The sequence below is a fragment of the Diabrotica undecimpunctata genome, chromosome 1, assembly GCF_040954645.1.
Source record: "Diabrotica undecimpunctata isolate CICGRU chromosome 1, icDiaUnde3, whole genome shotgun sequence".
Lineage (NCBI taxonomy): Eukaryota > Metazoa > Arthropoda > Insecta > Coleoptera > Chrysomelidae > Diabrotica > Diabrotica undecimpunctata.
Genome location: NC_092803.1, coordinates 34,404,542 through 34,418,501, shown reverse-complemented (window position 1 = coordinate 34,418,501; position 13,960 = coordinate 34,404,542). Strand labels below are relative to the sequence as shown.

General features: G+C 31.3%; 1 protein-coding gene across 1 annotated transcript in view; it reads right to left on the bottom strand.

Moving 5' to 3' along the window:
• Nucleotides 1–13,960, bottom strand: part of LOC140437699 (protein amalgam-like) — an 889,271-nt gene that overhangs the window by 14,083 nt on the left and 861,228 nt on the right. The gene's annotated exons all lie outside the window — the stretch shown is intronic.

Sequence of the window (13,960 nt, the reverse complement as noted above, 5' to 3'; positions counted from 1 at the left end):
TACACTCGAAGAGTGGTGGGTTTTTCGGTCAAAGTGGAGAAATAAAAGACAAAGAACTTCATCTATTTATTGAAGAAGTTTCGCTTTCTGCTTAGAAAGCATCATCAGTTCATCTAAAAGGAACAATGTGAAAAAACCAAACATCCATAGAGAAGTTAAAACATATGTGTTACCTCGAAAAGACATGTAGCAGTCAATGATATTAAATTTGTAAAAAAGCTTCCGATAATGGAACATTCAGAGATAAAGTTGTATAAACAATTAATTGAAACTAGGTACAGTTTACAAATTAACAAACTTAGCACAGCAAAAGAACATGTGATAATAATACATGTATATAAAAAATTGTTGTAATTTTTGTTGTTGTTTATATACATGTTGTTTATACAACTTGTTTATATTTTTTACAAAAAATATAAACTACGCTCAAGTTCTTTTTGTTACTTTAGCAATATGTGTAGGAGAGTTATTTGTCAGCTATATAATAAAATTCATTAACAATTTCGTTTAAAGTTAAACCTTATTTGACGGTATGCGAAATATTTAAAGTATAGGCAGTGTCACTGATTGTTATTCTGTCATCAACAAACTCAAAGACCTTAACCCGTTTCTCTGGTTTTGTCTTATTTAATCATTACTAGTAATACCAGTTTTGCAATTCACATTGTTTTACGACTAGCTAATTATTTTTACATGCATATAAAAGTAATACTCGTTACTAATAGATGAATTGAATACCACGTTTACTTCTTACTAGCTGATCCCGCAAATTTCGTATCGGTTTAAAATTAAATGACCTGCCAAACTTGAATAACTAGAAATTAATAGATAACCAAAAAAAAACATTCTATACGAAAAAGAAACAATATTTTTGGCACTTTTTTGCAGTGCGTAAATATATAACAATGACGTTTTTCACACGCACAAACACGCGGCAGATAATTGTCCATACGCCAAATATGGAAACTGCAAGTTTATTGCTCAAACTTTAAACGATTGGCCTTGCAATTTGTTTATCGACATTGCAAAAGCGAAATGAACAAGAAGTTGCAGACGCTTAAAATCGAATGGTAAATCCATTGGAACCATCAGTATGCGGAATCAAGACATCCTCTCCTTTGTATTTTTTCTTGATGATTGTTTGTTCGATTCTCGATTCATATTCATTATCTTTTTTCACAGTCGGTCAAGTTCCGTGACATAGACGAGATTCACTAATGTTATGCGGCATAATGACAAAAATGATTCTACTTTTAATTTTAAATTGTGAAGTGGGAGTCCAGGCAATTCCAATGAATTTAAAAACTTTTTTTAATGATTGACGACATCATCCTGTTTTATAACTGTCTAAGCTAATTGATACGAAAATAACTTTTCCCGAAGACAATTTTCGAGATCTCTATTTTCTGCCAATTATGGTTACTGAACTATTACGCCATGTCCGAAAAAACAAGTTGAGTCTCGAGTCTATAAAGAAACAGAAGCCTGTGGATAATGTGATTAAATCGGTCGAAATGTCTACGTCGACTTTACCATTTTCAAAGTACTTCAAAAACATATTTGTATTATTTTATCTGAAAAGTCAAAATATTCTAATCTGTCAATCAATTTATGTCTGTTTATTATATTATATGTTTGTCGAAAATCAGTGAAACAATATGTGAATAATATGTTTAGCGACAAATTGAATTCGTATGAACTAGCCAGGAGCTAGCTGTTTAATTGTTAAAATTTGGTCTATTACTGATCTATTTGCTCTAAAAGCAGCTTGATATTCAACCAGATTTTCTTCAATGTATGCAATAATTCTATTTCTGATCGATGTAGCTAGAACTTCATACGTTGTGCTTTGTAATGCTATACCCCTGTAATTTTTACATTCCGTAACATTTTCTTTTTTGTGTATTGGGCATAGCAGGGTTCTCTCCACTGTTTTGGTATTTACTCTTTAGTCCATACTTCACGTATCACGTATTTTTCTTATGCACAAAATGTAATTTTCATTTTACCAGGATGAATTTTGTTTACAAACTTTCCTGGCATTTTCTCGAATCGACTGCAAAAAGTTGCACAGCGATTCATCCTGCTGCAGAAAATTGATAGGTTTAATACTTTTAAGTGTTTCATTTCCTCATCTATCTGCTAACTAAGCAAAGTTAGATGAATACCATTACAACCTTTGTCGCATCACCTTTAGTAATGTCCGCCACAATCGCGAACGAAACGCCAGGGAGAAATAATTTTTAGACCAAAGTCTATAAAATAAATGCGTCTTTACAAATAGCGTGAAGTATACACTCCTTGATTTGCATTAAAAGCGAGGTATAGATAATCCCAGACAGATGCGGTGTTATTTGTCGAGTAGCCATGCATTTGGAATCGCAATTCATAATTTTGTCCGATAACATCATTTGTAGAGAGTAAAATTTGATTTACTAGTAGTTTCAAATAATAATCTGTATTAAAATTTTAGTCATAAGAAGATTCAAATAATATGACGTCCATAATTCGTACTAAATATTTATCCTCTCGGTGGATACTACGTGTTCATTTTGACAAATATATTTTGGATTTCTTTTTTCCAATATCGACAATTTTAGGCATTCGGTGCAACGTTTTAGAAAAATGCTGATCCATTCTTAAAACAGGTCTTTTCTAAAAAGTTTCTGTTTCTTGTCTTTTAGAATGGTGTATAATCCACTAAATTAGCTTGTCAAAATCAATTCTCTTATAAAAGAGGTTAGTTTTCTAGATGTTCTTCGTACTATTGTGGTAGATATTAAAAATAATTATTTCAGAAGCAAATATATTTCTGCGCTTTTTTTAGACGTAAAAAGTGTATATGATAATTTATGTCTCTCTATTTTAAAAGACAAGATGTTGAACCAATTTCAGATCCCAAATCAGGTAGCCAACATGATTAGAAAGGGTTAAAAAAAAATAATAAAAAATTGTAGGTCCAAGAAATAAGAACCACAGACATCCACAAGGTTTAGTTTCAAGCCATGTTCTCTTTAATTTTTATACCATTGATTTACACCAACTAAGTTTTAATCACATTCCGTTAAAAATAATACAGTATGCAGAAGATCTGTGTATATATACGAAAAATAAGATATTTGACACCACTATGGATTCTCTTAAAGATATCTTAGCTGTTATTCACGAATGGATACCATCAAATAGTCTTCTGATTTTGTATTCCCAAGTGCGAAATTTGTGTTTTTAATATATATCTAGCCTAAATTAAGTCAAATTACCTTCAAACAAAAACTCTCCACTACTGTGCATCGTGCTTCAATGAAGACATCCTTAGTTATTGATATTATATCATTTTAACTCTGTCAGATCTTGATAAAAACAATTTATTCTTTCTGAATATCAGTATTGTGAAACCATCACAATACTGATATAATTTTTACATTTAGTAGGATGTGGTTTTTATGCTCCCTTCAAAAATGTTAATTATTTCTACAAACTGGATAACAAATTTTCTATATTTAGTGGTGAAACTATTTTAATATATGAATCGGAGACGTGGACGCTATTAAAAACCTGCTACTAGATTCCTTTGAGAACAAAAAACTTTATCGCGATATAGCATTGTTGAGTCATCCGCATAAACTGATACAAATGCATCAGACATTACATATGGTAGTTCATTAATATACAAAATAAATAATATCGGGCCCAATATGGAGCTCTTTGGTACTCCATTTTTATTAACATATCACAGATGGAACAGACAATGGTCGAAAATTTGACATTAATTCAGGATCACTTTGTTTTAATACCGGTGAAATGATAGAAGTTTTCAGCATACTGGGAAAAACACCAGTATTGAAAGAAGCATTTATAATGTGAGCAAGTGGTGTCAAAATCTGAGACGGAATATTCTTAATTACTATAACTGATATTTCATCAAAACCACACGATGCTGTGTTTTTATTTTATATTTTATTATGTCTAAGATATCTTCCTCTGTTACATAAGATAGGAACAAACTATTTTGAACAAAATCGTTGGAATGCTGAAAATTTAAATTTGGTTTAATTATTTTACTAATTCTATCTACTGGTGCATCTATAAAGTGATCATTAAATTTGTTTGATAATATATCTGAATCCGTAATCCTAGTATCATCTATTTTTAGACAGATATTTTTGGGATTTTTTTGTTTTCCATTAAGTTTATTTATAACAGCCCATGTAGTTTTGTTTTTGTTAGAGGATTCAGAGATTTTGTTAAAATAAAACTGACCCTTTGTGGCCTCAACAAGAACTTTGTGCTGATATTTTTTTTGTCTATATAGAGTTTTTAACTCAGGGTATGCCTTACTCAAAATATACAAATCCTTCAGACTATCTGAAGAAGATTTTACTTCTTGTATGGCCCATGTTTTTTTTTTGGTTTTGGTAATGTTTGGTTTTTCTAATAGGACAACTAATATTGAAATAGAACTGTAATTTATCATGAAATTTATATTTACTCTCAACATCAGTTGCATGATAAACATCTTGACATATTTCTTTACTCAAGAGATTGTTGAATGCATCTATAGCGCCTTCATACATTTACAGTACCTATACAATCATCACAATTTGTATATACCTGATCCAAAATATTTCCGCATGTGGAAGTCGACCTTGTAGGTGTAAAGTTCCTGGGTGACAAACTATGAGATGCTAGAATACCAGAAAATCTGTGTGAATTATTTAGTGTCATGGAATTTACATTAAAATCTTCTGTTAAAAATATGAATTGATTTGGAGTAAAATTTGAATTTAAAATAAGATTAAGTTTTTCATAAAATACATCAAATTTACCTTTAGGAGATCTGTAGCAAACTAAAATTGTTATTTGATTTGAATTATAATATCACTTCAGCCCACATACCTCAATGTCTGTTTCAACACAGTACTGATCGAGTAAAATGGAACTAACCTTCGTATCATCCCTTGCCCAAACTGCAACGCCACCACATTTATATTGGGATCTACTAAAAGAATTTACAATTTGGAAAACTATAATGAATCACCTCGCCATCTGCTGACCACGTTTCAGTCATACAAAGAAATTTCAAATCAGACCCCTTATAATCAGCAAATAAATAGGATATTCTTCTTCATCCCTGAATTGATAAACTAAAATTGATTTAATCCCTGAAAATTTGACAGTAAAAGATCGTACTTATCCCTTCCTTTTTCCTGTTTAAAAGTCATTTCTTCATACTTCACTTTATTTGCGTATGTGTTGGGCGTTTCATAAAAACCTACTTACATAGGAGCCTACTGGCAATAGCTTTGGGTCCATCGTTTTACCGAAATTTTGTTCAAAATCTGCTGTATCACTTAACCTAACACTTTCTTCACAGCATATAACTGTTTCATCGTCGACATATTTAATACATTTTAATTGCTTCAAGCAGCCACTATGTGATTTTCTTCTTCTTCAAGTTTCGCTCCTATCGGAGATTGGAAATCATTCTGGCAATTATAATTTTGTTGGTTACGCGCATGAATAGTTCAATTAAACTGCATCCAAACCATTCACGGAGATTGCGTAGCCACGAGATTTTACGTCTTCCTACGCTTCTTCTGCCTTTGATTTTACCCTGCATTATATTCCTTAGTATTTCGTATTTTTCATCTCTCATGATGTGTTCCAAGTATTCCAATTTCCTGATTTTTATGGAATTTAAAACTTCGTATTGTTTTCCTAGTTGTACGAGAACTTGTTTGTGTGTTGTGTTTGTTTTGCGATCCATACATGATATTTTCAAAATACGTCGGTAACACCACATTTCGAAAGCTTCTAGGTTTTTAATGTTGCATTTTTTAAGTGTCCAAGCTTCAACCCCATACAAAAGAGTAGAGAAAATATAACATCGAAGCATTCTTATTCGGAGCTATATATTGATATCGCGATTACAAAAAAGTTTTCTCATTCTATTAAAGGTTGACCGTGCAATTTCAATGCGACATCTTATTTCCTTTGTCTGATCAGTATCTTCTGTGATCCATGCTCCAAGGTATTTGTACGAAGATATTTGTTCAATTTCTGTATTATCTAGTACTAGTTTAACTTTGATGTTTTGTGGTTTTGTAAATACCATGAACTTGGTTTTCTTCAAATTTATTTTGTCCATAATCGTTGCAATATATATTTAGTTGTTCAGCAAGGTGTTGCAGTTCTTCTAGTGTTCCTGCCAGAAGGACGGTGTCGTCAGCATATCTTATGTTATTAAGTGGCTCACCATTTATTATAAGGCCCCCACTGACTTCGGCAAGCGCTAATTCTGAGATGGCTTCACTGTAGAAATTGAATAACAAGGGTGATAAAATACACCCTTGGCGGACCCCACGGCGAATCTGGATATCCTCGGTTAGTTCGTTTTCAACTTTCACTTTTGCTGTTTGCAAAAAATTGCTTTAAGTCGATTATGCTGCACTCTGTCAAATGCCTTCTCAAAATCAATGAAACAGGCATATATCTAAGCATCTCTGCGAAAGAACACTTACTGCAAACAGTGCATCTTGTGTTCCCAGTACTTTCCTAACTCCCATTTGTGTATTACTTATGCCTTCATCTAATTTCTTATGTATTCTATTATAAATTACTTTTAAAAACAATTTCAAGACATGACTCATTAAGGCTATGGTGCAATGTTCATTGCACTCCTTTGTATTGGCTTTTTTAGGTAGCAGTATGAATGTTGATTGGAGCCATTCTTTAGGTATTATACCTGTTCTATATATGGTATTGAATAGATCCAAAAGAAGATCAATAGATTCAGTATTCACAATTTTGTGTAATTCGATAGAAACTTTATCAGGCCCGGGAGATTTACCACCTTTAGCTTGTTTCATTGCATATTCAATTTCTTCTCGTATAATGGCAGGCCCAGTATCATCCTTAAATTCTTTTGGTGCTTCTGTTCTCTCTTTGTCTTCAAAAATTTGTGCTATATATTGTGTCCATATCTGTATTTTTTTGTTTATATCTGTTATAAGTGCACCACTTTCATCTCTTAGTTGCCTAGTTTGAAGTGTTTTTCTCATTCCTGTTAATTCTCTAATTCTTTTATGCATGTTAAAAAGTCATATTTTTTCTCAATTTCTTCTAGTTCTTGGCACTTCTCATGTAACATTCTCTCCTTAGCTTCTTTTATTCACTATGTGATAACGTTCCACATTTTGCACATAAAAGACCACTTTGTGCAACTAAATACGACCGTTTTTCTGAGGAGCCATCTTGAATCAATCAATGGAGAGGAAAAGCCAATATATACATACATATATATATATTCATTCATCAAAGTATCAGGAAAATCGTATAAATCAAAAAGGCAATAATTTTTAGAGTCAATTTTTGATAAATTATATCTAAAAAATGCCTAATCATAATATATTAAAATCAGAGATTGATTTCTTTGAATAAAATCAATATCCTGTCAATATATTTATTTTAGTGAGTCTCATAATCCTCCTGTCAAAATGAAATTTAAAAACGTCAGTAAAATAACAATACAAAAATGACTAAAGACACTAATAATTTAGCTAATTATTTTAAAATAATCCCAATAAGAACAGACATAAAAACCAAAAACATTGAATCCAATGACAATTTTCGTGAATTTCAAAGAATTTATAGACCTTTGTTTGCTAACAACCCAAGCAAATACAGTGAACTTCACAGTAAATCGAGTACGGCCTCAAGACCATTAATAGAGGTAAAAACAATACAGTTAGAAATGCCCAAATTTGGTTTAGAATCTGCAGTTATAAAAACCACTAAACGACCACTCAAAAAAGGGAAGCCACAACCAATAATAACAAAAGTATCCGCTCCAAAGCAACCAACAAAAACAGAACACGTTGCCTTTTCCGCCAAAAGTTTGGTAAAGAAACTGTCCTTAATGGAACACCTGTTAAGAGACAATTGTAAGATGTCTGCAGATTTAAGTACATCTAAAATGTTAGATCTTACTAATAAAGAATTAGATGTAGCAAACAAACAGATTGCCCAGATACAACAGATGATTGAGCAGAGAAAAGCCGATGCACAGAGAATACAATCAGCTCCAGCATGTCACTATACAAGAAAAACTAAAAGACATCAGGATTGTGTTCACAAGAAATATATATCCGATATACAATCTATGAACAGAAAACTAAAAGAATTTAAAAATAAATACGGAAAAAAGCCCCAAATTATGTATAAAAGCGTTAATGATATTTTTACACAGTACCCCAGAGGCGTAGAGTCTGTTACTCAGCCAAAACTGCTCAATACCGATAAAAAAATAGACGAAACTCTACAGGTAGCTATATCAGAATTAGAAGATATAGTTAACACTAAAATATCGGAACTTCAGCAATCTTCTGAGTCAAATGGAGCAGAAAATAAAAACGTTGAGTCCCATTCTTATTTCATTAAAGCACCGGAATCTCTTGGTAGTTTCAATCGTTCATCCTTTAATTTAATAGATAACAAAGAAAAAATGTTAGGTATTAAAAGTAACTCATCAATAAATATGTTCTCAAAAGATCTTGATGAAGAATCATATAACAAAATGATAGAACAGTATATTTCTAGTATACCAAAAAGAACCACAACACCTGTAACTGCCTTTGGTTCAAGACAAAAGCCTCCTGACTATTATCCACAAGCTCTAGAAGATTTTCTTGCTGGTGAAAATTTAGATGATGCCTCTAGTCATTCATCAACATCTTGTTCCTCTGGCCGCGAGGAACCAAAACATTTCAAAGTTGAGCATGTATTGGCAAAAAACTGGTCTGGAAATCACCAAAAAAAGTCAGAACTAAAGTTAGATGAAACAATTGAAAATAAAGTTTGGAATAAAACAAATGATAATGAAGATACAGTTTCAGATTTTAAAAAGAAAGATACGCGTTCAAATACATTTAACACCGAAAGCAACAACATTAATGTATTTTGTAATACACTAGATGGAGAAATAAAACACAACACCAAATTTTCCAACATTTTGGATGAATCTAAAAACACCGATCTTTTATTATCATATTCTTTTAAGAAATCAGCTTCTACTAAAATTACCGATAAAGCAGACTTAATGTCTCAGATAATCGATTCATCGGAAAAGAGACTTAATAAATATAGACATTTAAAACAAAACGTTATTGATATCAACTCCTTTTGTGACACTATTTGTAATATAGTTAATACTGACGATGAAGATCAAATCAAAGACAATTCTAATAAAATAAATAGTGTGACTTCAAAGTATGATGTTGAAAGTTCCGATAGTGTTTTTGACGATACAAAACTTCAAGAGTCAGTTCTTAAATCCTCTTATCTTATGAAGGAATTTAACATCAAGCCAAAAATATTTGTTGAGGAGAGCCCAAGGCGTTATAGCAAAAGCAAGTTTTATACAGCTGCTGAAAAGTGTAGGGGATCAGGAGATAACAAGGTTATGGATGATCTATTGGTTAATCTGGAGAGTGCTCTGGAAAATTCTATATTTAAATTGGATTCAGTTGTAAACGATACGTCTATGTCTACCGTACTTAAATAAAGTAATATTATTGTGTGGGAATAACATTTTTTTATACTAACGCATCAACCACACAAGGTTATTAGCTTCCCATGTCAGTTGACCCAACGTTAGATTAAAAAGAACATTATATTTTAGAGAAGAAAAATAAAAGTCCAGCATAAACTTGAAAAGTTTTAATTTATCGAACATTTTTGGATTTTCATACTTATAGAAAACTAGTAATTTAGCCCGTCGCATACGACGGGAGGTCCAATCAATGGCCACCTACAGTCACTCGTTAAATTTTTAAAACAATGGACTTCTTGCATTTAAACCATATTCTTATACTTTTTTTTATTATATCCTGTATATATACATTTTTTGATGGCACGCTATATATATATATATATATATATATATATATATATATATATATATATATATATATATATATATATATATATATATATATTTAACGTGATTATTTCGACAAAAAAAAAACAATTTATAAGTATGTTGGAAATATCGGGTATGTGGTCTATATTAAATAAAAATCTTTATTTTTTCTAAAGCTCAATATTTCGCCATTTATTTAATAGCTTCATTGAATGTACATATACATCAGCAATAAAGATATTTCAATATTTAATTTTATTTATGTGTATAATCTTTTAATTTCTGTAAGTATTGTAAATCTAAGTGTACGTCAGTGTTTTGAAATGTTTGTTTTTTACAGTTACTCCCGATGAAGCTATTAAATAAATGGCGAAATATTGAGCTTTAGAAAAAACAAAGGTTTTTATTTAATATCGACGACATACCCGATATTTCCAACATACTTAAAAATTATATATATATATATATATATATATATATAATTACATATATATATATATATATATATATATATATATATATATATATACATATATGTATATATATATATGTATATATATGTATTATATCTACTATAGGTCTCACGTAGTTTAATTTGATGTTTCATATGCTAGGATTCGGCTAGTTGTTTATTTTGTACACAGTCAGAGAACTTCTTTAGATCAATAAACCAATTTTATCCTTTTAGTGTGTCTATTATCATCCATAGTGTCATGTGTGTGTGTCAACTGAATCGGTTATTTCGAAAAGGCCACATCTCCATTAATTTCACAAAATGAGTTATCTTCGCCATTTTGTTCACAATATCCTTTAAGCTTTATTACACGTGAAAACGCCACATCTCCGCTGTTCGTTACTATTAATGTTGACAAGCGTATTTCTCTGTTTATTTCGAAAAGGCCACTTCTCCGGAGATGTGGCGTTTTCGAAACAAACTGCGCGCGCCGGACATGTGATTTAGTGGTTACGGTCGCGGCCCTTCCTACTTTCCTAGACCAGTTGACGATTATCTTTAGTACGATTAGGTTCCATTGTGTATTGTTTATACAAAAATTAATAGATCTGATAGTGAAACCAGTGTCATTATTGAAAATAAACAAAGGCAAAGAAAGAAAGGTATTATTAGGTCCTGTATAAAAGTAAATTTATTAAGATGGCTAAAGTTAAGGGCCAAGTCCATATTAATCACATGGGAAAACAAGTTATGGCGCGAAAAACTGAAATCGACTGTACTTTGTTGTGAACATTTTTCGGAAATGGACAAGAGTGCGTTGTTTATGTCGTTACATGACTTTGATGAAAAAAACTCACAAGACTCACACTTACAAAATATGATCGAAGTAACTCCCATTAAGAGAACGAGAAAATTTTAGAATGCCTTTAAACGTATTGAGAGACCCAATAATTTTTTGTTTTATGTTTGTTTAAAAGGAGTACGTAAGCAAGTATGTAAGAAAGCTTTCTTAAGTTTATATGGTGTTGGCGAAGAGCATGTCAGAAGATTATGCCACGTACTAGTGACTGAATCCACTCCAAGAGATAATAAAGGTAAATCTGTTACATCTAGGCATAATTTAATACCAGATGAATTGTGCTTTCAAATACGTGAGCACAAACAATTGTTTGATGTAAAGGAAGTCCATTATGCGAATATATTAAAAAAGTATTTACCTGCTACTTTGGATGTCAAATAAATGCATAAAATGTTTATCGAAAAATTTTCAGAATCTAAAGTGAAATACAGTTTTTATTTGAAGTATTTTCATGAAAATTTTACATACTCTTTTGGTCGTCCTCAAGTTGATGTATGTTCTGCTTGTGAAGAACTTGACCAGAAAGTTAAAAGTACCACTCTCAACGACATTGCAAAACGAGTTGCTGTTGCAGAACTATTAGTTCACAAAAATAGGGCTAAGAAATTTTATAAAAAACTAGAGCAACAGAAAAACTTTCTTCAGAGACGGACGAGATACTAGGAATCTCCATGGATTATATTCAAAATTTGCCGATACCTGACATACCTGTACAGGAAATTTTTTATTATCGGCAGTTATGGGTTTTTGAATTCAGTATATACAACTTAAAAACAGGAGAAGCTAAATTTTTTTGTATCACGAGGGCGAGGCCCACAAAGGACCCAATGAAGTTTGCACCTTCCTGAAAAATTATTTTGAAAATGAGGTTTCTGAAAATGTAAAAGAGGTCCATATATTTTCAGACGATTGTACAGGCCAAAATAAGAACCACATGGTAATAAGATTTCTTCTAGCTCTTACTTCGTCAAGAAAATTCAATCACATTTTTCATTATTTTCCAATCAGAGGCCACTCATTCCTCCCGTGCGATGGAGACTTCGGGGTAGCAAAAAGACTCATTCACAAGCAGGACCGAATTTTTCTTCCTAAAGAATATTACGAATTGATAAAAAAATCGTCAAGAAAATCTCTTTTTTCTATAGAATTTTGGAATTCAAAAAATGGTGGCCCATAAATTATAAGAAAACCGTACTTTCCATTGACTGCTATGGGTAAAAAACCATACATGAGAAAACAACTTTTCAAACTTCTCAATACAATGAGTTCAAATATGACAACAAAAAACCGGGAATGGTTAAAGTACGTCCATTTATTGATGGGCTTATGTTTAATAAATTTTCCTTGGGAAAACCAGATGGTGTTTGTCCTAGTTTGCCAACAGACTCTGCTTACACAGAAAAAATCCCTATTAATTCGAAAAAAATGGAAAACATCAAGAAACTTGTACAATATGTGCCAGAAGATAAAACGTTTTTTTATAATGAGCTGATTTTCTGGCCTACCCCTAATAGTGATGAACCACCAGAGAAAGATTACTAAAAGACTATTTTTTAACCTTCAACATGTTTTTTTACCACCTAATAAATTTTTTCGTTATTAATATTGGAGTTTTCTATTATTAATCATAAAATCATCAGTGGTTGTTTGGAAAAGGCCACAACTCCAAAAACTAAATTATTTTTTACAGTGTACCAATGTCTTTTTTTGTTTATGATTTGTTAATGAAACTCCGTCATGCATCACATTTTAAGACTTTGCTCCAAAAAGAGAAAGATATCTTCATTAATACCAAAATAAAACATTTTTTCGTTTCCTGTAAAATTAACATTTCTGGAGTTGTGACCTTTTCGAAATAACCGATTCAACTATTCTACGCCCACCATAAAACACTAAAAATATATTTGAATCATCAATACCATTTTTTATCACAAAATATAGAGTCAGCCATTCTTTCCGTACAGTTGTGTGTAAACAAACATTTTATGCTAGATTCATAATATAAATACCAATAAAGTGTAAGTGAACACATAATTGGGATAAAAAATACCAAAGAAAGTCTAGTTATTGATAAAAAAATACTAAAATAAATAAAAAAAGTGCCTCAATTTGATACAACGAACCAATGTCGTTATGAAAAGTGATACACGCTCTAAATCAATTAAAGACAATAATTATTATTTTATAAATTTTCTAAAGCCTTTATTTCTTTATAAACAATGTTATTTCTTTATTAAATAAATATATTTATTTAATAAATATTTCTTTATAAATTTATAAATCAGTGACATATGAGGTATAATATAATTAATCTGAACTATCAACATCTGACATTTCAATCATCTTTATTACTGTATCGTCTGAAAAACGCAAGTAATTTAAAACTTCTCCATTGATAGATATAACTTCTATTGGATCTGAGAGCGATTCTTTAAATACCGCTTCACTGTAGATATTGAAGAGTAGTGGTGATAGCACTCCTCTCTGTATTTTGATATCTTGGGTGTTCTGGTTTACACCAATTGAGGAACACTGCAGAGCATTTGGGGTCTATTTGTCGGCAACCACACATACTTTCACAGTTTCCCTTGCATCTGCAGAAAATTAATTTCAGAAGTTCAGGGGTACTGGAGTTTTAAAAGTTTTGATTGGTATCCAAATTTTTCCATACATTTGTAAGCCGCAATTTCTCTGCAGTAACGTCGCCATATACAAAACTTGAAGGACG